Raw genomic sequence first — 21,261 nt, forward strand, 5'->3', positions numbered from 1 at the left:
CTTCATTTTGAAAGGTGTTTTTGCTGGTTATAGCATTCTAGGCTGTTTATTCCCCTTTCTCTATTTCTTGCTCCATCACCTTTTTGTTCATGTTGTTTCTCATCCTTGTCTTTGTTCCTCTGTATGTGACGCCTTTCTCCTATGGCAGCCTTTAGGATTTTCTGTTTATTATTGGTTTTGAGCAATTTACTTATAATTGACTGTGGCGTAGTTTTCTTCATGTTTCTTTTGCTTGGGATTCATCTGATGTCCAGGGTCTGTGGTTTTATGGTTTTCATTAAGTTTGGAAAAATTTCGGCCATTATTTCTTCATATATTCTTTTTATCCTTCCCATAGTTATGTGCTCCAGTTGCCTGTACCTTAGACTACTTCAAGTTGTTCTACAGCTCACTAGTGTATTTTCATATTTTTTCTGTGTGTTTTATTTATTTATTTTTATTTTTTGCTGTGTCCTTGTTAACCCATCTTTTCTTTCACAATATCTAATCTGCCATGAATTCTACCCAGTGTATTTTTCATCTCAGATATTGTAGTTATTATGCTTAGAAGTTCCATTTTGGGTCTTTTTATATCTTCCATGTCTCTGCTTAACTTTTTGAACATAAATGTAATAACTATTTAACCTTTGTCTGATACTATTTTTTAATGTTTTTATTTATTTCAGAGAGAGGAAGGGAGAGGGAGAAACATCAATGATGAGAGAGAATCATCGATCTGGCTGCCTTCCACATGCCCCACACCGGGGATCAAGCCTGTAACCCAGGCATGTGCCCTGACCGGGAATCAAACTGTTATCTCCTGGTTCATGGGTCAGTGCTGAACCACTGATCAGTTTGACATCACTGATAGTATTACCTGCTGGTTCTTTGTCTGTTTCTTTCTGGAAAGAAACAATTGCATTCATTAACAGAGTAGGCTATGAATGAGCCAGAGTGATTCTCTTCAGTGGCATGAATGAGAGAATTGTCTATTTTCAATGGCAGTGTTGTGCGGGAGTGTTTATGGCACCGAAGAGAGACACTGACAAGATGGTAATACTGTAGGGATTTTTATCTATTGTGGGGAAATGTGGTAAAGGGTGGAACTCTGATATGACAGATGAAGTCCCCCCAGTCCACTCAGGAAAAAAGAGGCAAGTAGTTCAGTAGGAGGCAACTGTGAACCAAAGCGTTGGAAGAGCTGAGAAGCCAAACTGGGTGCATTGAAACAACTTGGTGATAAGCAACAGCAGGAAGCCACTGCCACCGCTAGAGCTGACACAGGGAGAAGGTGGTATTATCAGAGCCCAGGAATGAGGTTGCCGGGCAGGAACTGGAAGCACTGGGGTGGGGGTTGGGGGCTGCCTAGCGAGACATTGGAGCTGGAGCAAGGGCTATCTGGTGGGAGCTTCAGCCATGGAGACCACATAGCCATTTCCTGAGAGAAGAGAGAGGGACAGAAGGAGAAAGGGAAAAAGGGAGAGAGCACAAGTGTGTGTGCACACAGCTGAGAAGTAGAGATACCCCGGCTTCTTCTTTCATCTCACCCTCTAGTCCAGCCGTGGGCCAACTACGGCCCGCGGGCCGGATCCGGCTGTTCTATCCGGTTCTCTTGCTCTCCCCTCCGCTCCTTTACTTTGAACTTATATTAGTTCACACAAACACTCCATCCATGCTTTTGTTCTGGCCCTACGGTCCAGTTTAAGAACCCATTGTGGCCCTTGAGTCAAAACGTTTGCTCACCCCTGGGCTAGTCTCTCACTTGTGCCACTCATTGGATGTATCTGACTGGAAGTCACTTGGAAGGAGGCCTGGAAATATAGCCTACAGGGGTCACCTTCTCCTCTCACTTCCCCATCCCCCAAACATGTAGCAGAGTAAGAAAGGGCAGAAAATGAATCAGAAGGCACATTAGCTTAGGACTGGAAAGAGTACCTTCCTCAAACTGATATGCAGTGTATTTAATACCTAGATATGGTCCAGAAGTGAGAAGAAAAACTGTGTGGTCAGAGTCAAAAGAACCAATATCTCTATCAGCAGACTGGGAGAAAGGAAGCTAAGTGTTGGGGCACAAGCTAGATTTGCTGTGGTAATGTATGCCTAAAAGATGGAAGGAGGTAATTATGATAAACAGTTGTTCACATTTGAAATGTTAATTATATACATTAAAAACCCCCCACATCAAGCTCTAGCTGCTTTGGCTCAGTGGATAGAGCTTTGGCCTATGGACCAAAGGGTCCCGGGTTCAATTCCAGTCAAGGGCACATACCTGGGTTGCAGGCTTCTTCCCAGCCCGGGCCCTGGTCGGGGCTTGTGCAGGAGGCAACCAATCGGTGTGTTTCTCTCACATCAATATTTCTCTCTGTCTTTCCCTCTCTCTAAAAATCAAAATATCCTTGGGTGAGGATTAAAAAAAAAAAGCAGCCACATCAACTATTTTGTAAGCTCATCTATCAATACTGTTTTATTGAATTATTATATATTATTTAAGGAGAGGAAATAGTGGTAGATATGAGGAGAGAAGGAAGGACTCTTTTATACTGTAACTAACATAATGTAATGTGTACAATAATCATTTTACCAGCAAACTGCTAAAATTTTCTGTAAACAATGTCTTTTTTTCACAGGACCACTTTAACAGTGATACCCTAACATCTCCAAGCCATTTTTTGATGAGTTCAGCCAGGGAACTATGCCTGTAAGGGATACTGATCTCTCTGAATGCATGTTACTTAGTTTTATAGCAGCGTTTCTTCAATTCAGTTCACGTTTGGAAAATTCCTAATTAGAGTTAGGCATCTGTAAAAGAGGACATCTCTAGGGAAGTAGGTCAGTTAAGCACCTGCTGTGTTCTCAGTTTCCCTCACTGGTATGGAGGACCTGGTTGGTCCAATGATATAAGATCGAAGATATGACGCAGGTTTGAGCAGTTTCTTCTACTCAGAAGGCCAAATGGACATCAAGCATTTATGTGTTACAAGAACAAAAAGTTAATGAAAACAAGTTCTTTCTTTTATTTGGAATTATAGCAAGTCAGGTAAGAATATCAGTTATTTCAAACTGATCAGAAACCTTGATTAGATATTAAATTATAGGACTTTCCAATTTTTCTATGTTTTTCTAAGAAAATATTCAGCAAATTGTTACGCTAAATTGTGATTTGATTGACACAGCCTTTCAATATTTCAAATATCCCCTCTTTGTGGAAAAAAAACTGCATATAATACATAAGTACTGTTGATGGAGTGTAAATGAATCGGTAGGCTCTGTCTAGGAATAAATGATAGAGATTTATTCAAGGGTCTTAGGACTTACAAATCAAAAACACAACTAGGCAATAGCCAGAGTGTTTAAAAATAAGAAAGAAAAGCTGAGTGTTCTTATAGTAAGAAGCTCAATTTTGAGAAAAATCAGTTTTGCATTCTTAGCCTATGGATTGGTCCGAGATGGTAATCTTCCAGGTGTCTGGTGGTCTAGATAATGGATGTAGGTGGTCTGGACACATGAACATTATTTCCTAAGTTCTTCAGAGGGCTATGTGATGTCTGTCTATCTATCTATCTATCTATCTATCTATCTATCTATCTATCTATCTATCATCTATCTATCTCTCTATCTCTCTGTCTCCAGGCATGATACACAACTGAAGGTTTCAAAAGTTTAAGTCTTCAGGCTAAAGGAAAAGGAAATCTGTTCCTCATTCATTAGCTCATTTGATCTGAATACGTTTTTGTCAGCTTGACTACACGGACTCCATTTTAAGTCAGCTTAGCTATACTGACTTCATCTTGTTTTCTTCGCTCATTGCTCAGTACACCTGAAAAACTAATAAACAGCCTTCTGGTTTTAGCTCAGAGATATTGACTGTAGAGCTCGCATCCTTACAATAAGAAAAAAAGATAGACAAATTGCAAGTTAATGACTTTCCTGGAAACCAGCAGAAAACTGAGATTTTAGGGCAAACAGCTAGCCCCAAATCAGGAGAGATACAGGTGCTGCTGCAGGGAGAAACAAACCTGAACAAGTGCTTACCTGGGACAGACACTGCTGAATGTCATATAAGCCAGTAAGATTAAACTAGACATTTTTAATGAATTGCTAAAGATTGGGGCTTTGAGTATAGGAGGTTCTCACTCCCTTGTAGATTTTTCTTTTCCTTCAGGACCCCACCAGATGCTCACAGGGAAGATAAAAAAAAAAGTCATAAGAAAGTTTCTCCCATGTGCTAGCTGGCATAGGCAAACAACAGCCGCTGCCAACATTTTCCTAGAAATGTCTCCCCATCTCCCTAAGAACAGGAAAACAAAGACACTCTACTTTTGGGAAAGGAAATGAATACCTGCTAGGACCAGAATGATGTTTGCAGAAGGATCAGGAATGCTTATGAAGACCACAGTCCCAGGACCGAGGGTCACAGTGCCTACCTAATATTGAGGATTAATTGGAACACAAGGGGATGCTCCCATCTCCCACTTTCCCACTACCAAGCTAACAAGCATCAAGTAAAAATAGAAGTGATGCCAAAACCGGTTTGGCTCAGTGGATAGAGCGTCAGCCTGCGGACTGATAGGTCCCAGGTTCGATTCCGGTCAAGGGCATGTACCTTGGTTGCGGGCACATCCCCAGTGGGAGGTGTGCAAGAGGCAGCTGATCGATGTTTCTCTCTCATCAATGTTTCTGACTATCTATCCCTCTTCCTTCCTCTCTGTAAAAAATCAATAAAATATATTAAAAATAAATAAATAAAAATAGAAGTGATGAATGAAATAATAATAATGCTCAATAAAACCTTGAGAAAGAATAAAAAGAGGAAAAAGAAACAAAGAACAAATGAAACAATTAAATATCAGCTAACAAGATAGTAGATTTTTTCACTTAATTTTTATTGCTGACACTATTACAGATGTCCCCCATTTCACCCCCCCCTTTTGTCCTCCTCCACCCAGTACTTGCCCCCCTCCTTCTGGCCATCACCATATTGTTGTGTGTACCCATGGGCTATGCATATATGTTCTTTGGCTAATCAGCTTCTTTCATCCAGTCCCGCCCACCCCCCTCCCCTCTGACAGCTGTCAGTCTGTTCCATGTATCCATGCCTCTGGTTCTATTTTGTTTATCAGTTTATTTTGTACCTTAGAGTCCACATATGAGATCATATGGTTTTTGTCTTCTCTGACTGGTTTATTTAACTTAGCATAAAAATCTCTTAAGTTCATCCATGCTGTTGCAAAGGGTAAGATATCCTTTTTTTACAGCTGCATAGTATTCCATTGTGTAAATGTACCACAGCTTTTTTATCCACTCATCTACTGATGGACACTTAGGCTGTTTCCATATCTTGGCTGTTGTAAATAACGCTGCTATGAACATAGGGGTGCATACATTCTTTCTGATTGGTGTTTTGGGATTCTTAGGATGTTTTCCCAGGAACGAGATCACTGGGTCAAAAGACCTAGGGCTGAGGAAGGAACCTGCAATCCAGATGCATGCTCTTGACTGGGAATCAGACCCGCTACCTTTCTGTGCACACAGGCTGGTGTTCTACCACTGAGCAACACTGGCCAGGGCTCAGTTTGTGTGTTTTTTTAAACTTTGATTATGTGTTTCCCCTATTAGATTTTTGTTGTTGCTATCAAGTAGTTGGAGTTTTCAGTTTTTTCTTTTAAGATGTATAGACTTCATCTATAGAAAGGTGTTCCCCAAATGTCTACCTAGTTGTCCCAACACCACTTCTCCCATATACTAAATGCCTATATGTATTTCTGGACTTTCTATTGGTATGTCTCTATTCATAAATTAATGCCACCAATATTAATATTATATACCATTATTGGTACCAAATGCTTGAAGCACTTAGAGTATTTTAAATTGTGCTTCTGCTAATGCCCCCTCATTGACCATCCCCCCCTCATTGACCATCCCCCCCCCCCGAGTTTTCATGGTTCTTCTTGTCTAGTTTTGTATATGTCTCAGAAATCAACTTGTCTAGTGCCTGTCCAAATGCCTATTTGTATTCTTATTCGGATAGCATCACATTTATGAATCAATGTGGGAAGAATCGTTTTTACCACATTGATTCTTCCTACTACAGGACCTTGCCATTTTTCAAGACTTTGTGTTCTTCAGAAGTGTTTTTGAGTTTTCCTCTTAAGTTTAGCACATTTCTTCTTAACCTTTTTCTTAATATTTTATATTCTTGTTACCATTATAAATGACGTCTTTTTGTCCATTATATATTTAAACTGTATTGTTCTAGATTTCTTTTCTTTTCAATGGGCTTAACCACATTATTTTTCATTTTCTTTATGCTCAATTTAATAGCTGAGGGATAGTTCCCAGAAATTGTCAAATGCTTTTTATTATATTTTTGCCTTATAATGAAGTATCTTGAAAATTAATGTAAAAAAGTCAAAGTATGAAAATGGATTAGGGTTTCTAGCATGAATGTTGGTAACTATAGATTTATCATAAATGCTTGAAGGCAGAGAAGGCTGAACCCAGAGTGTATTAGTTTAGTGGAGACTGGCTAATCATGAACCAGAACTTGAAAGTTAACAGATTGGTCACATGTATTAGGGACACACTGAATAACTATTTTGACTAGTTGTTGAATGGCAAGTGTTAAAAATCAATATTTGGCCAAGATTAAACCAAAATATCACTAATTTAGAATGAACCTCCAAGTTAAATAAGTCTGAAATTTTTTTCAGGAATAGATAATTATTGCAATTTTATTAAAAATGTTAGAAGTCATAATTTAAAAGTTTGACATTGCAAAGTGTAATTTCTCAGCACTGCTAGCTGCTAGATTGCATAGGAGTTCATTAGGTCCTATGTCTGTGATACCAAAGAAATAATTAGAAATTAAATGCTACTCTAAGAGATTGTTTTGTAATGCTATGAAGGCTAAGGAACCGAACAATTCTACAAAGATTAGAATTATGTTATAATCTAATATCCATTATTTATTTTGTATTGTTACTTAAAATTTTAGATATTTATTGACTTAACCAGATATATTGTTTTTTATTAAATTAGTGATGGTACTCTTCATTCATTAATTCACTCAATAAATATTCACGGTCTGTTTACCTTTTTATTTCTTGGTATATTCCTTTTTAAAAGCCAGGTTATTGAGGTATAATTTGCACACAATAAATACATGTCTTTTAAGTGTACATATGTATACACTTGTGTGACCACCACCAAAATCAAGATATACAACATTTCTGTCCGATTCCCCCCAAAATTCCTCATGCACCTTTGCAGACCATGCCCTCATCCTACCTGGCAAGTACTAATCTATTTTCTGTCCCTACACTCTTGCCTTTTCTAGAATTTCATGTTAATTAATTCATATATTAGGTAGCCTTTGGTGCCTAGTTTCTCTCAGTATATTGCTTTTGAGATTCATCCATGTTGTGGGTATCAATAGTTAGTCCCTTTTTATGACTGAGCAGTATTCTGTTGTATGAATGTATCACAGTTTACTACTTACACATTCACCATTCTTTGAATATTTGAGTTGTTTTCAGTTTGGGGTATTATAAATGTCTTTGTGGGCATGTGTTTTCATTTCTGTTGGATAAATATCAAGAGTGAGATTTCTGGGTTGCATGGTAAGTGTATGTTTAACTTTATAAAAACCTGGCAACCTTTTCCAAAAGGACTGAACATTCTGCATTCTCAGCAGTAGTTTGTGAGATTTCCAATTGTTCCACATCTTTACCAACATTTGTTGTTTAGGAATTTTTAATTTTAGACATTCCAGTGTTAAATAGCATCTTGTTTTAATTTGCATTTTCCTAATGACTAATGATGTGGAGCATCTTTTCCTTCCTTTTTCTGTTTTGTTAATCTTCACTGGAGGATATTTTTCCCATTGATTTTTAGACAGAGAATTGGAAGGGAGGGGGAGAGACAGAGAGAGAAACATCAATGTGAGAGAGACACATTGATTGGTTGCCTCCTGCACCTGCCCCGACTAGGGCCAGGATCGAACCTGCAACTGAGGTACATGCCCTTGACCAGAATCTAACCTGTGACCCTTCAGTCCACAGGCTGACGCTCTAACCACTGAGCAAGTGGTTAGGGCAGGAGCATCTTTTCTTATGTTTATTTGCCATCCGTATACCTTCTTTGGCCCTCTAGTCATATTTTTGGCCCATGTCTTCTTCTTGAGCTGTATTTTTTATGTTTTCTGGGTACAAATTCTTTATCAGATAAGTGGTTTCAAATATATTCTCCCTATCTGTGGCTTGTCTTTTCATTTCCTTAATAGTGTCTTTTGAAGGGTAGAACTTTTAGATTTTGGTAAAGTCTAATTTATCAGTTTTTTCCTTCGTTGTTTGTACTTTTTGTGTCTGTCTTCATACATTCTTCCCAAGTTAACTGTTTTGTATATAAAGTTAACAGAGCTTACAGTCGTTCATCAGTATTTTATTCTTACAATTATAAAGATTAATACAGTCAAACCTTGGTTCTCGATTGTCTCCCATCTCGAAACTTTGGTTCTCCACCAAGTGGTTCACGGAAAAAAATGTCTAGGTTGTTGAACAAACTTCAGTTCTTGACCTGACAACCCTTTCATGCTGATGTATCCAGTTAAAAGTCTCTCAGGCCCAGCCGGGTGTGGCTCAGTGGTTGAGCGTTGACCCAGGAACCAAGAGGTCACCGGTTCAATTCCCAGTCCGGGCATATGCCTGGGTTGTGGGATCCGTCCCCAGTGTGGGGCATGCAGGAGGCAGCCTGTCAATGGTGCTCCCTCATCATTGATGTTTCTATCTCTCTTTTTAAAAATTTTTTATTTATTTATTTTTATTTTTATTTATTTATTTATTTATTTATTTATTTATTTATTTATTTATATTAAGGTATTATATGTGTACATATCTTACCATTGCCCCCCCACCCCACTCCCATACATGCCCTCACCCCCCAATGTTTTGCATCCGTTGGTTACTCTTATATGCATGCATATAAGTCCTTCAGTTGATCTCTTATTTCCTCCACCTCTCCCTAACCTTACCGCTGTAATTAGACACTCTGTTTGATGCTTTACTGCCTCTGTATCTATCTTTTTGTTCATCAGTTTATAATGTTTTTCATTATCCCCAAATGAGTGAGATCATGTGGTATTTTTCTTTCTTTCTCTCACCCTTCCTCTCTGAAATCAATAAAATATATATTTAAAAAAAGTCTCTCAGGTCACAAAAGAGATAATTTCCCAGTTGAGTCAGTTTACCACTACACTTCTTGTTAACATCTCAAGAAATTGTGCTGTGAATATTTTTGTGTGTGTGGTTTTTTTTTTTTTTTTTGCTTTGTTGCTGGTGAAATGGATTAGCACAATTTTAAAACATGAAGAGGCTATCAAGAGTGTTAATGCTGCTAATGGTGTGACAGAAGCAATGATCACAAGCAATCGAAGAGGTAGAAAATCTGTTGTTGATTTGGATAAAGGAAAAGCCGTTAGCCGGTGACAGCATTTTGGAGGCAATGACATGTGGAAAAAGCAAAGATGTTGCATGCTGAAAGACACCCCTAGAACTAGTGCTGAAAGTGATTCTTTTAAGGCTAGTAGGGGGTCATTTGATAAATGTAAGAAAATGTTTGTTTATAGATTAAATAGTACATTAGACATATCTATAATAATAAAAGCGTAATATGGCTAATTAGACTGGACGACCTTCCAGACGACTTTCTGGACGAAGCCGCGGCAGCAGGGGTCAAGCCCCTTGCACGAATTTTGTGCATTGGGCCTCTAGTACTGTATATAAGAAAAGTTAAAACAGGGAATCATTTGGGGATCTGGAGTGAATTCATTCAATTTACATTATGTCTAATGGGAAAAATGATTTGGTTTGAGAACAAAGCACTTCTTGAACCGCCTTCCAGAACGAATTAAAGTTTGAGAACCAAGGTTCCACTGTATATTGCTCAAGAGACTGATAGAATTTCTGCATGTAAAACACATAGGTGATCTGCACTCCAAGTTGCGAATAGACTTAATGCAAATGGTGTGCTTTATGTTACTCATGTTATTATGCTGGTCATGTGATGACAAGCTATGCCGTCACATTGTCATTGCTCACTAACAGTTAAGTAATACCAGAAATGGCACTGCAGGAGACATTCAGTTACTTCTGAAGACCGAATCTGTTGTTTGCCTAAGTCAGTGGTCGGCAAACTCATTCGTCAACAGAGCCAAATATCAACAGTACAACGATGGAAATTTCTTTGGAGAGCCAAATTTTTTAAACTTAAACTTCTTCTAATGCCACTTCTTCAAAATAGACTCGCCCAGGCCGTGGCATTTTGTGGAAGAGCCACACTCAAGGGGCCAAAGAGCCGCATGTGGCTTGCAAGCTGCGGTTTGCCGACCACGGGCCTACATCAAACTTTGGGACATTCCTAATTTATATAGATTGGTTCCTTGTACTTACTTTGGTATTGTCTATTAATTTCTATTTCAATCTTTCCATAAAGAGGCCCTAGTAAGCCCGATTATGATTTTCACAAAATTAGTCATATGTTGAATACCTAAGCATTTGTGATGATTTATTGTACAGGGACACAGACCCTACTCACAAGGACCTCTATGGGAACACTCTGTGGAGGGGGTTGGTAGTAGATTAGCTTTATGATCCCTCTGGGGCTTTTTTCCCCTCTTCTGGTTTGGATGAGGCTTGTGGTCTTTAACATTTCAAGTATATCCTCACTGTCATCCAGACATTGAGACTTTGAAAATTACGTAACTTTTATTCACTCTAGCAGATTAACTGTGACCCAGCTTTGTTAGTTAATGTTTTACTGAACTCTTAGGGTTTAAGAGACTATGCTGGGATGTCAGGTGGTGGGAAGAGGAAATAAAAGGTTTCTGCCCCCAGTGAGTTGACACTGAGTGGAGCACAGCTGTGTACAGTGTGCACCAAAAGCCAGGTCAGGCTGTGTGGCTGAGGTTAGGGCTTTTGGGATCAGTTGTAGACATAATACAGGAAACATTCAGGGAATAGAGTGTGGGCTTCAATTGCCCTTTTGGAGCTTTGAGGCTCCATTCTATTAAAAAAAATGGGTTGGCATTTGTGAGTAAAGGCTCGGGTTGATTTAAGCCTGCCTGAGAATGACCTTTCTCTCCCCTACTCTGTGTCCTTGAAAGCAGTAATGATCATTGGAGGATGTAGTGTCTGCTTTGGTGGTTGTATGGAGCTGCACCTGGCTTGGGAGCTGTGAATTGGCGTGTGGACCATTGGCCTGCGTGAGGGTGGTATAAAAGATTGATGACCAAAGGTACTGTGGCTTCTCTGTTATCAGCAAGACCTACAAACATCTTGGCTGTCACCATAGCAGTCATACATCACCTGTGTGGGTGAGGGGGCAGAAGAAGCTATGTACTTGGTGGCTACTGTGTCTCCCATGGAGATGGAGCTCCTGTCCCCGATGTATTTCCCATCCTGTATTATTCTCTAAAGCTAGGTAAATGTGTTAACTGAAAACCTGTTTGGATCTTGGAGATCTGGTTGCTGGCTTGAACCCATCACTGCAGCTGTGCTGCTGCACTGATGCCTTGGAATGAAAAGTTAGCAGTACCAGATGGGGAGATGCCTTTAGAGCAGTTGTATTGAGGATGAAGGGGGCCAGAATGGGGGTTATTGCAATGAGAAGGTGAGAATGGTGAACATCTGCACCCATGACAAGTGCTGAGACTCCTATTAGCCATTCAGGCAAACGGTCTTGGGCAGAAGGGAGGATAGAACTCTAACAGCTCCGGTGAGAGGTCTGAATGGGGTCAGAGGCTCTTCCTATTTGTGTAAACATTTTTATCTTTTAAAATTAATAAACAGAGCATGATATATGCCAAGCACTATTCTGGACACTTCATAAGTATTAACTAATTTAATTCCTTGTAACTCAATACCTTTTACCAGTATAGTTTCTTGATAAGAAAATTGAGGTACAAAGAAGTAAAGTAACTTGCCCGAGGTCATCTAGCTTAGCAAATGGCGAAGCTGCGACTGGAACCCAGGCAGTGTGGCTCCAGAATCCCTGTCCCGAACCCTTCCAATTCCTCGAGCCTCTCTTGCACATTCTTCCTCATAGGAAATGAGTGGAATTAATAGACTTTTAAATGCCATTGTTGAGGACTGAGTCAGAACGCTCATGCAGGTTACAGCCACACAAGGTTATGTGATTGGGCAGTTTGTGGAGAGCACGGATTCCTTACATGGTACATAAGTGAGGATGGCACCTACCCTTTGGCTTATACCCCCGTCCTAGGACCAGGGGAGGCCTATGCTACAATTGTAGGGCCTCACTGAACATGTATGTGACCCCTTTGCTACTCAGATAGCTTCTTCCTCAAAATTTTGGGCATCAGAAGGTGTATTTTCTCCTGTTCTTGGCATCCATTGTGTGGCTTGCAGCTTTGCCTCTCGGCAGGGGAGGGGGTGAGTTTGCTTTGGGAGAAAACCCAAGCAAGGTCTGAGCAATAGGTGTGCACTTGGGGATCCCTTACAGGTCCAGACATTGCTTTTGTTGTTGTTTTTTTTTTTTTTTTTTTTGCCTTTTCTTGGAAGGAATCTGATTGTTAAAACATGGGCATTCTACCCAGGCCTTTTAGTCATAGCCTAGGAAGCAAATTGTATTATCATATATGAATTGTTACATTACCCCTGACATCATCAAGTCCACCATTTATGTGTGGTGGTGATTTATGTATTTATTCACCTTTTTATTTTTTTGGCTAAGTGGGTAGAGCTAATGTAGCTTTTTCATCATGATTTTTAATCTTTGCCCGAAAGCGGTGACTGGGTTTCTAGGTCGACTTTGCTGGCAGCCTGATGTATTATCACAGCACTCCAGCTTCCTCACCCTGCTGGCTGAGCGGAGGCTGCTGAAAAAATTGATCAAGTTGTTGGTATTTTCATTGCCATGTTTTGTACCGAATGAAGCATGCTGTGACTGAAGCTGTCAGTGACAGTTGTTTCCATGTGGTGGCCTAACGTGAGAGAAGGACACCCGCTTACTAAGGAAGCATCTTCGGGAGGTTTCCCACGCACCTGTGCTTTGAGCCCACAGGAGAACCCTTGAGTAGCGTCTAGTAAATCACATTCCCATTGTTATGATGGCCTGCAGGCACAAAGAATGGATCATTCTGTCAAATAAAGTTGTGGAGCTCTCAAATCACCTATTTAATGTCATTTTTAATGGTTTCTTTGGTATATGTACCGTGAAAAGACTGTGATCAGCCTTCATATCTCTCCTCCCCCCTCCCTCACACACACACACACACACACACACACACACACACACACACACACACACACTTTTTTATATACTTTATTGATTTACGGGCCAAACAAACTAGCATTTGGTCTGTTAAAGGCACCTAATTGAAAATACATTACACTGCTGTCGAGTGATCCCAGTCACAGGTTTTGAGTACAGGAAGGACAATATTTGATGTTGCTTAGGTCACTTGCTCATTTATTTAAAGGGTCTCTTCACACATCATAGATGAAAGAAGTCAAGAGTGCAGGATGGGGGCACACCTTCAGTGGTTGCTGAGCACTTACCCATGGGAGCAGGTGGACTGGTAAATCAGTGTGTTAAGTCAGGAAGGGACTCAGAGCAGCCTGCCCCACCCTCCCTATGACCCCTGTAAAATGGGTTTGTGGAGATGATTTTTCAATTTCATGGTGTGGGAAACCAGGGTCAGTAGTCAAACCCTCCATGTCCCAAACTATAGGACAGACAGGACAACAGTCTGATTTCCTACATTCCTTGGCTGGCACCATGACATTTTGAGATAAAAACTGAGGATTTAGGGCACTGGCTTTAAAAATATTGTCACCAATCCAGAGTAAATGAAAACTTGATTCCTTAAAAATAGTACTGCACCTCCCTATTTCTACTTACACCCTCCAATTAGTTTTTAAAAAATAATTACTCACACTTTTAAAGATTCCTCTACACAAAAGAAATCGCCTCACTCCAACACTGCTGCTCTTCCAATATTTTTATTGAGCCCCTCACCACTCTTCACTCTTCATCCTTCCCTGACCACCCCTCCCCTCTGCCCAGCACCTAAGAACGGGAATCATGCTTCCAGGTGAGAGGCAGTGGTGCAGTCTCACCTGGCCTTCTGTTACTAGGATTTGGTTTTGAAGAAGGCTGCTAGGATGCTCGCAAACACGACATCAGGGGTCTGGGATGCAGCAATGGCAGCGTGAATTACCATTTCCTGTAGAACTCCACCAGCAGGGTAGTCTGAGTGTGGTAACCTCCAGGTGGATTTTCAAGACCTTCTCGTTATCATCTGATCAGTGATGTCATCTTTCATGGGCTTCTTTGGGGTGTTGAACCCCTCATGGTAGGAACATCTATCTACTCAAGGGGTGAATGAGCCTTCCCGTGATTCTCTGGGTCAGAAGAGAGCCTGGGATGTGGAATTCCATCACAGAATCAAGCTTCTCTTTCTTCTGCTCCATGAGGTCATCAAGCATTTCTGCCTGCCTCCCAGTCCGAGAGAAGACAGGTAGAAGAAAGCCATTTTTGCATGGAGGGATGTCCAAATTCTTCTCACTGAGTTCCTCTACCATTGCATCGCTCATCAGTTTCCCAGCATCCATAGTTGCCTTCAGCTTTCCCCCCTAGCTCTGAGCCAGAAGCTTCCATGGTCCTCAGCATGTCCCCAATAGCCAGATTGCAGGCACAAATTTTGGGCCAATTTGGGTGCCTGAGTTACCCTTGCTGGCCCTGGGCAGCCCCAGCAGCAGGGCCTGGATGCCTTTAGGACTCTGGGGCGGATTCAGCCGCAGGCACATTGTGAGCCATGGCTGCCAAAACCTCTTACCACCATTCATGTCTTGTTTGATTACTTTCTTTAATACTTCAATTTTTTAATATGTAATACTTAAACACCATAAATGGGGTTGATAAAACTATTTTCTTGCCTCACTGAAGTTTAGTTTTTACAAATAATCATAGAATAATTCAAGTAACTATGGTTTGGGGAGGAAACAGTTCTTGTATATGAGAAACTCTAGCCCTGACTGGGTGGCTCAATCAGTTGAAGCGTTGTCCCATATCACCAAAAGTTTGTGGGTTCAATTTCCAGTCAAGGCACAAACCTGGGTGGTGGTCAGGGTGCTTATGGGGGCAGCCGATCGGTGTTTCTCAAATTGATTTTTTCTTTCTCTCCTTTCCTCTCTCTCTAAAATCAATAAAAACATATCTTCGGGTGAGGATTAAAAAAACAGCAACTCTATTGTGCTCCATTTTTCTGCAAATAACTCTGTCAGCTAGATTAACCAGCACTGTCACAGAAACTAAGTGTTTTTTTTTAAAAAAGCCATAGAGCCCGTCCAGTGTGGCTCAGTGGGTGAGTGTTGGCCTATGAACCAAGAGGTCACTGGTTAGATTCCCTGTCAGGGCACATGCCTGGATTTCACGTTCAATCCCCAGTAGGAGGCATACAGTAGTCAGCTGATTGGTGTTTTTTTCTCATTAATGTTTCTATCTCTCCCTTCCTCTTTCTCTAAAATCAATAAAAGCATATTTTTAAAAAAAGCCATGGATACACAGACAATAGTGAGGTGAAGGCCTGAGGTGGAGCGGGAACAAGGAGGAGGGGCTCAATGGGGGAGAAAAGGGGGATATCTGTAATACTCTCAACAATAAATGTTTAAAAAATAAAAAGAGCCATAGGTCACTGTACTTATATTTACAAAAGCCATAAACAAATAGGCATTTCTCCCTTATTAGGAGGACTTAAAATAGTTGTTTAGAATTAAGGCAGTGACAGTTCTAAAACATAATGAAACTAAGTTAAGGCTTTATGTTTGTTTTGAAACCCATATTCATAGACTACTTATGTGTGGGACACCTTTGCATTTTAGGGCAAAGTAAAATTAAGGCTATTGTTGTTCCTGGTATCTAGTCCCCACCCCACCCACCACCCACAAAAAAACAGAGACAAGTTTTCCTTGAACAGGCTATCAAAATTGGTTTTTGGTTAATCAACACTTAGGCTAGAATAGAAAACCCACGTTTATTCTAGTGTTTGTATAATTAATGGTTCAAACTATGAAGTTATATGTTGACTGGGGATGTGGGAAGCAAAATGTAAAAAAAAATGCCACTTACTGATGAATGTTACCAACGGCCTTCACTAATACATTTACCACAATACATCATCATCTCTTTTTTTAAAACGTATTTGGCTACTCTTCCCTACCTGCACTAGACCATACGGTCCATAAAGGCAAGGTCCTTGATTGCTTGGTTCGTGATTGCTCAATGATTGGCTGCCTGAGAGTCTCCATAGCCTTTGGTGGGGAAGCATGGAGGGAGGGTCTTTGTTCAGTCCTGGGCCATTACTTCAGAAGCCAGGCTATGTTGTGGTAATTGCACTAATTTAAAACTGTGCAGCATCTGAAGATGACGCTACAGGAAATTGAATTTCAAAGCAAATGTATTTATTTCTTGGAAGGATGAATTTTTAAAAAGAGAATCATTTGCTCCTAGCTTTGGGAGCCAGAGAAACCAGAGGCTGAGCGTGCCATTTCCCTTGTCTCCTGTTCTCTTGCAGTTTTGATTTCTATCCAGGGTAACATGACCGAGGAGAACTATTTGCCTCTTTGAAAATTCCACTCTTCTCCTGGATGATTAGAACGGTAAAGTGGAGACACATTGTGTTCTCTACCATTCTGGAGAATTATTAATAAAGTCTCTTGGCAGATCTCATAAATGACTTAACTTTAGAAGTAGAAAAGAGCCTTATCTATTAGAGCTATTGAATCTAATCAGACTTTTATATTAAACTCTATTAAGGATAAAATTATTTTCTGGAATTTTGTATGAACAACTCAGTTAAATCAAATTATATCTTCAAATAGGATCACAAAGATAATCACAGCTGTCAGGACTGGGAAAAGACAGGATGTGGGTGTGATGAGGTGCATGCTCAGTGGTACCACATTTTTGTGCTTGAATCAAGTAATTGCTCAAATGCTTTCTCAGGAAACTCTCGTTTGTGATTTTAGAACTTCTCTTCAGCAGGCAAGAATATACATATCAGGATCTTTGATTTTTAAAAAATATATATTTTTATTGATTTCAGAGAGGGAGAGAGAGAAAGAAACATCAATGATGAGAGAGAAGAGAGAGAATCACATATCAGGATCTTTGATTTAAAAAATATATATATTTTTATTGATTCAGGGAGAGGGAGAGAGAGAAAGAAACATCAGTGATGAGAGAGAAGAGAGAGAATCACTGATCGGCTGCCTCCTGCCCCCCCACCCCAGCCGGGGGATCAAGAAGCAACCCAGGCATGTGCCCTTGACCGGAATCGAACCTGAGACCCCTCAGTCTGCAGGCCGACGCTCTGTCCACTGAGCCAAACCAGCTAGGGCTTTGATTTATTTAATAACAAATATCTTTATAACCAACACACCTGGGACTGTAGCTTATAGAGCTTTTAAATGACGAGCTATTGAGGTTCTCAGTAAGGACCTTAGTCGTGTTGGTTATTCATCCAGCTTGTGTCAGAAGGTTGGCTAAAAATGTTGGTATTTGAGAAAGAAATGTTCTTAAAGAATATATTATTAATTCTTCAAAAAAATAATTTCAGTCAAAAACATCAGGAAATGACAGATTGGATCATATTATTTTGCCCTCCAGTATTTCACCCCCAGGATTGACCTTATAGAACCAAACTAACATTATGTCTTTAGTTTTCTCGGAGGCCTACTTTTATGTGGAGCGCCTTGGCATTTTGGAGAAAAATGTTAAAGTTATTGTTGATATGAGTGGTTCCCCTCCTCCCAATTTCCACAAGAACCCTGTGACAGATTCTTCTTAGAGCACAGGAGCAATGAAATACGTTTTTGATATATGAAGGCTTAGACTACAATATGAAACTCATGTTTATTGTCATGTTTTCCATTTTGCTCTTGTCAGCCAAAAGTGCAAAATTTTAAGCTTATTTTGAATGGTTTTCTTCAGGTAACTTATTTTTGGTTGATTATGGCTTTTCTTCTGTCTTTTTTATTTATTTAAAATATTTTTATTGATTTCAGAGAGGAAGGGAAAGGGACAGAGAAATAGAAACATCAGTGATGAGAGAGAATCATGGATCGGCTGCCTGCTGCACGCCCCCCACTGGGGACTGAGCCACAACCCAGGCATATGCCCTGACCTGGAATTCAACCGTGACCTCCTGGTTCATAGGTCAACACTCAACCACTGAACCACACTGGCTGGGCTTCTGTCCGTTTTCTCTCATAGATGTTCTAATTGGATTTATGTTTTTACTTTAACTCATCAGTTGGATAAATATTTAAAGTATGTTTCTAAGGAGAATGAAGGTTTTGGATGATCTTACATCAATATTTATTAGGATACTAGAGGCCCGGTGCATGGATTCATGCACAGGTGGGGTCCCTCAGCCTGGCCTGTGCCCTCTTGCAATCCAGGACCCCTCGGGGGATGTCAGACTGCTGGGTTTTGGCCTGATCCCCGCAGGCCAGGCTTGAAACCTGGCATCCCCCTGAGGGATGTAGCAGTGTTGAAGTGGCAGGCGGCTGGGAAGGAGCCCCAGCTGGGGCCAGGTGCATCTCCGCTGCTACTCATCCTGGCCCCACTGTGTCTGCTGCTGCTGCTGCCGCAGTTGAGCTCACCAGCCATGAGCCCAGCTTCTGGCTGAGCGGCGCTCCCCCTGTGGGAGCACACTGACCACCAGGGGGCAGCTCCTGCGTTGAGCGTCTGACCTCTGGTGGTCAGTGTGCGTCATAGCGACCGGTTGTTCAGTCCTTCCAGCCATTCAGTTGTAATGGTTGCTTAGGTTTTTATATATATAGATTTGAGGAAAGGACTGCTTAGATTTCCTTGAAGAGTATTTTTTCTTAATGACTTTAAGGTAACACTTTGTTACCCAAACATAATAACAATTACCAAAAGAAATATTAGGGCAATTTTTGTGGTACTGAGATTTCTATTCACTTGACCCCTTGTGTAATGAATGTCTATAACATATATGTCCATTTATAGGACTTGAAGCACCATTCGAGTATTTTTCAGGAAAATAGACTGCAATTGCAACTTTGCTTTTTACGACATAGCTCCTGTCTGCAATGTTCAAGAACGTGATGGCCCCTTCTAATTATTTCATTATTTTGTTGGTGAAATGCAATTAGATTATTCTGGTGAGTGCATGTTCGCATAACTCATGTGACCAGATGTGCAGGATGGAGGACCAGGTCTAGGGTTTTTGTTTTGAATTGTCCTAGGCAGCCCTACCCTTTTGGTCAGATTTCTGGCTTTATCTAGAAGCCAGCTGACTTTTGGACAGGGTGCTTCCTCTTTCACAAACAGCAAGAAACTGGATTCAGACCAAAAAAAAAAAAAGGAAAAAGAAATGAAGAAAAACGAAATTATTATCAAAATAGCTCCAAATAGGGTCTTGAAGAGAGTTGAGAATTATTTGCCTGTTGATGATCAGAATCATTGCTTCCTGTTTGGGTATAAATCAGACCTCCAATTTGCTGCTGCTGCTGGATATTTTGAACCAGAACAGTGAGTGCCTTCATGATAGATAGGCTTAGATCCTCACAGTTGTTATTTCAAATGTTCTTTTAGATGAGTCAGTGGGGAGTTTGAAAGCATATTTGGGCAAGGTAATTACTTCCCCTCCTCCGTGCTCCCTTAGCACTTGCTTCTACCGCAGCACTTCTGCTCTGTGCTAGAGCTTCTTATCTTACAGAGTGGGATCCTGCCTTAGTCATCTCAGGGCTCTCAGCATCTAGAGGCTGAACAATGCAGGCAACAGGGAGTCCTTTTTTGTTTGATTTTCATTTGCTATAAGCTTAGGGACTCTAAAAAAAAAAAGCATATCTTTACCATATGTTACAGGACGGCAGAGCCCTCTAAGGTTCTGCAAACATTCACTTTGTCAGCCACTTTAAGCTGTATTGTGCATCCAGTTCTATATATGTGAGCACTGGTTCAGGAGTCAGAAGTCTCGGGTCTGAGTCACTGCTTCACTCTTTCAGTACCTATTGGTACTTGAGCAGATCATTTGCTATCTCTAGGTTCCAGTATCTTGACTTATAAAAGAAGACTAATGCATGTATTAGGGAAAAAAATTAAGTAATGTGTGCGCAAAGACTTCTCAAGGCTGAAAAATACACTATATATCACATTTGTCATTTTTAATTAACCAAAAATTTTATTAGATCCAGAACTTAATCTTGTGTCACTGGACTCATATTTGAATTGGAGGAGCAATGAATAATAACACAGTTATTAAAATACTAGAGGCCCGGTGCATGAAATTCATGCATGGGGGATGTCCCTCAGCCCAGCCAGCACCCTCTCCAATCTGGGACCCCTCAGGGGATGTCCAACTGTGGGATCAGGCCTAAACGGGCAGTCGGACATCCCTCTCACAATCCAGGACTGCTGGCTCCCAACTGCTCGCCTGCCTGCCTGCCTGATTGCCCCTAATCTTTCTGCCTGCCAGCCTGATCACCCCCTAACCACTCCCCTGCCAGCCTGATCAACACCTAACTGCTCCCCTGCTGGCCTGATTGCCCCTAACTGCCCTCCCCTGCTGGCCTGGTCACCCCTAACTGCCCTCCTCTGCCAGCCTGGTCGCCCCCAACTGCCCTCCCCTGCCGGCCATCTTGTGGTGACCATCTTGTGTCCACATGGGGGCAGCCATCTTGTGTGTTGAAATGATGGTAAATTTGCATATTACCTCTTTATTATATAGGATTATTATATAGGATTGTGATCATTTTCAGGCAATAGCTGCACTTCAGCCATTACAGAGAAAAACCTATTCAGTCAACTTGTTCTTTTGTTTGTTTTGTTTTTGTTGTATTTTCACATGGCAGAAGGGGCTAGGGATCTGTCTGGAACCTCTTTTATAAAGTACTAATCTGATTTATGAGGGTTCCATCTTTGTGACTTAAGTACTTTCCAAAGGTTCCATCTCTTACCATCTGCTTTGGGGTTAGGCTTTCATCATATGAATTTTGGGGGGAACACAAACGTTCAGACCATAGAAATCAGTATTTTAAAATCTAACTTAGCAATCTTTTTTTTCAGTGTTCTTTCTTCCATTACTATATATGCTAATCTCTTCTTTTCTCCTTGAAACCAGCTTTTTTTTTTTAGGAAAAAATGCATATTTTAATATTTTTTTAGGGTTTTAAAAAATTATCTTTATTGTTGAAAGTATTATAGATGTCCTCCCCCCCCCACTTGCCCCCTCTA

The 21,261-nt window shown here is 40.7% G+C and overlaps 1 protein-coding gene and 1 pseudogene across 3 annotated transcripts in view; one reads left to right on the forward strand and one right to left on the reverse strand.

The window, feature by feature from the left end:
- The window catches only part of SLC9A7 (solute carrier family 9 member A7), a 121,463-nt gene that overhangs the window by 12,079 nt on the left and 88,123 nt on the right, over positions 1 to 21,261 (forward strand). The window lies entirely within an intron of this gene.
- On the reverse strand, positions 14,129 to 14,814 carry LOC308240387 (adenylate kinase 2, mitochondrial-like; annotated as a pseudogene). The gene has a single exon. The product of its transcript is annotated as an adenylate kinase 2, mitochondrial-like (transcript).

Source organism: Plecotus auritus (genome assembly GCF_963455305.1).
Source record: "Plecotus auritus genome assembly, chromosome: X".
Lineage (NCBI taxonomy): Eukaryota > Metazoa > Chordata > Mammalia > Chiroptera > Vespertilionidae > Plecotus > Plecotus auritus.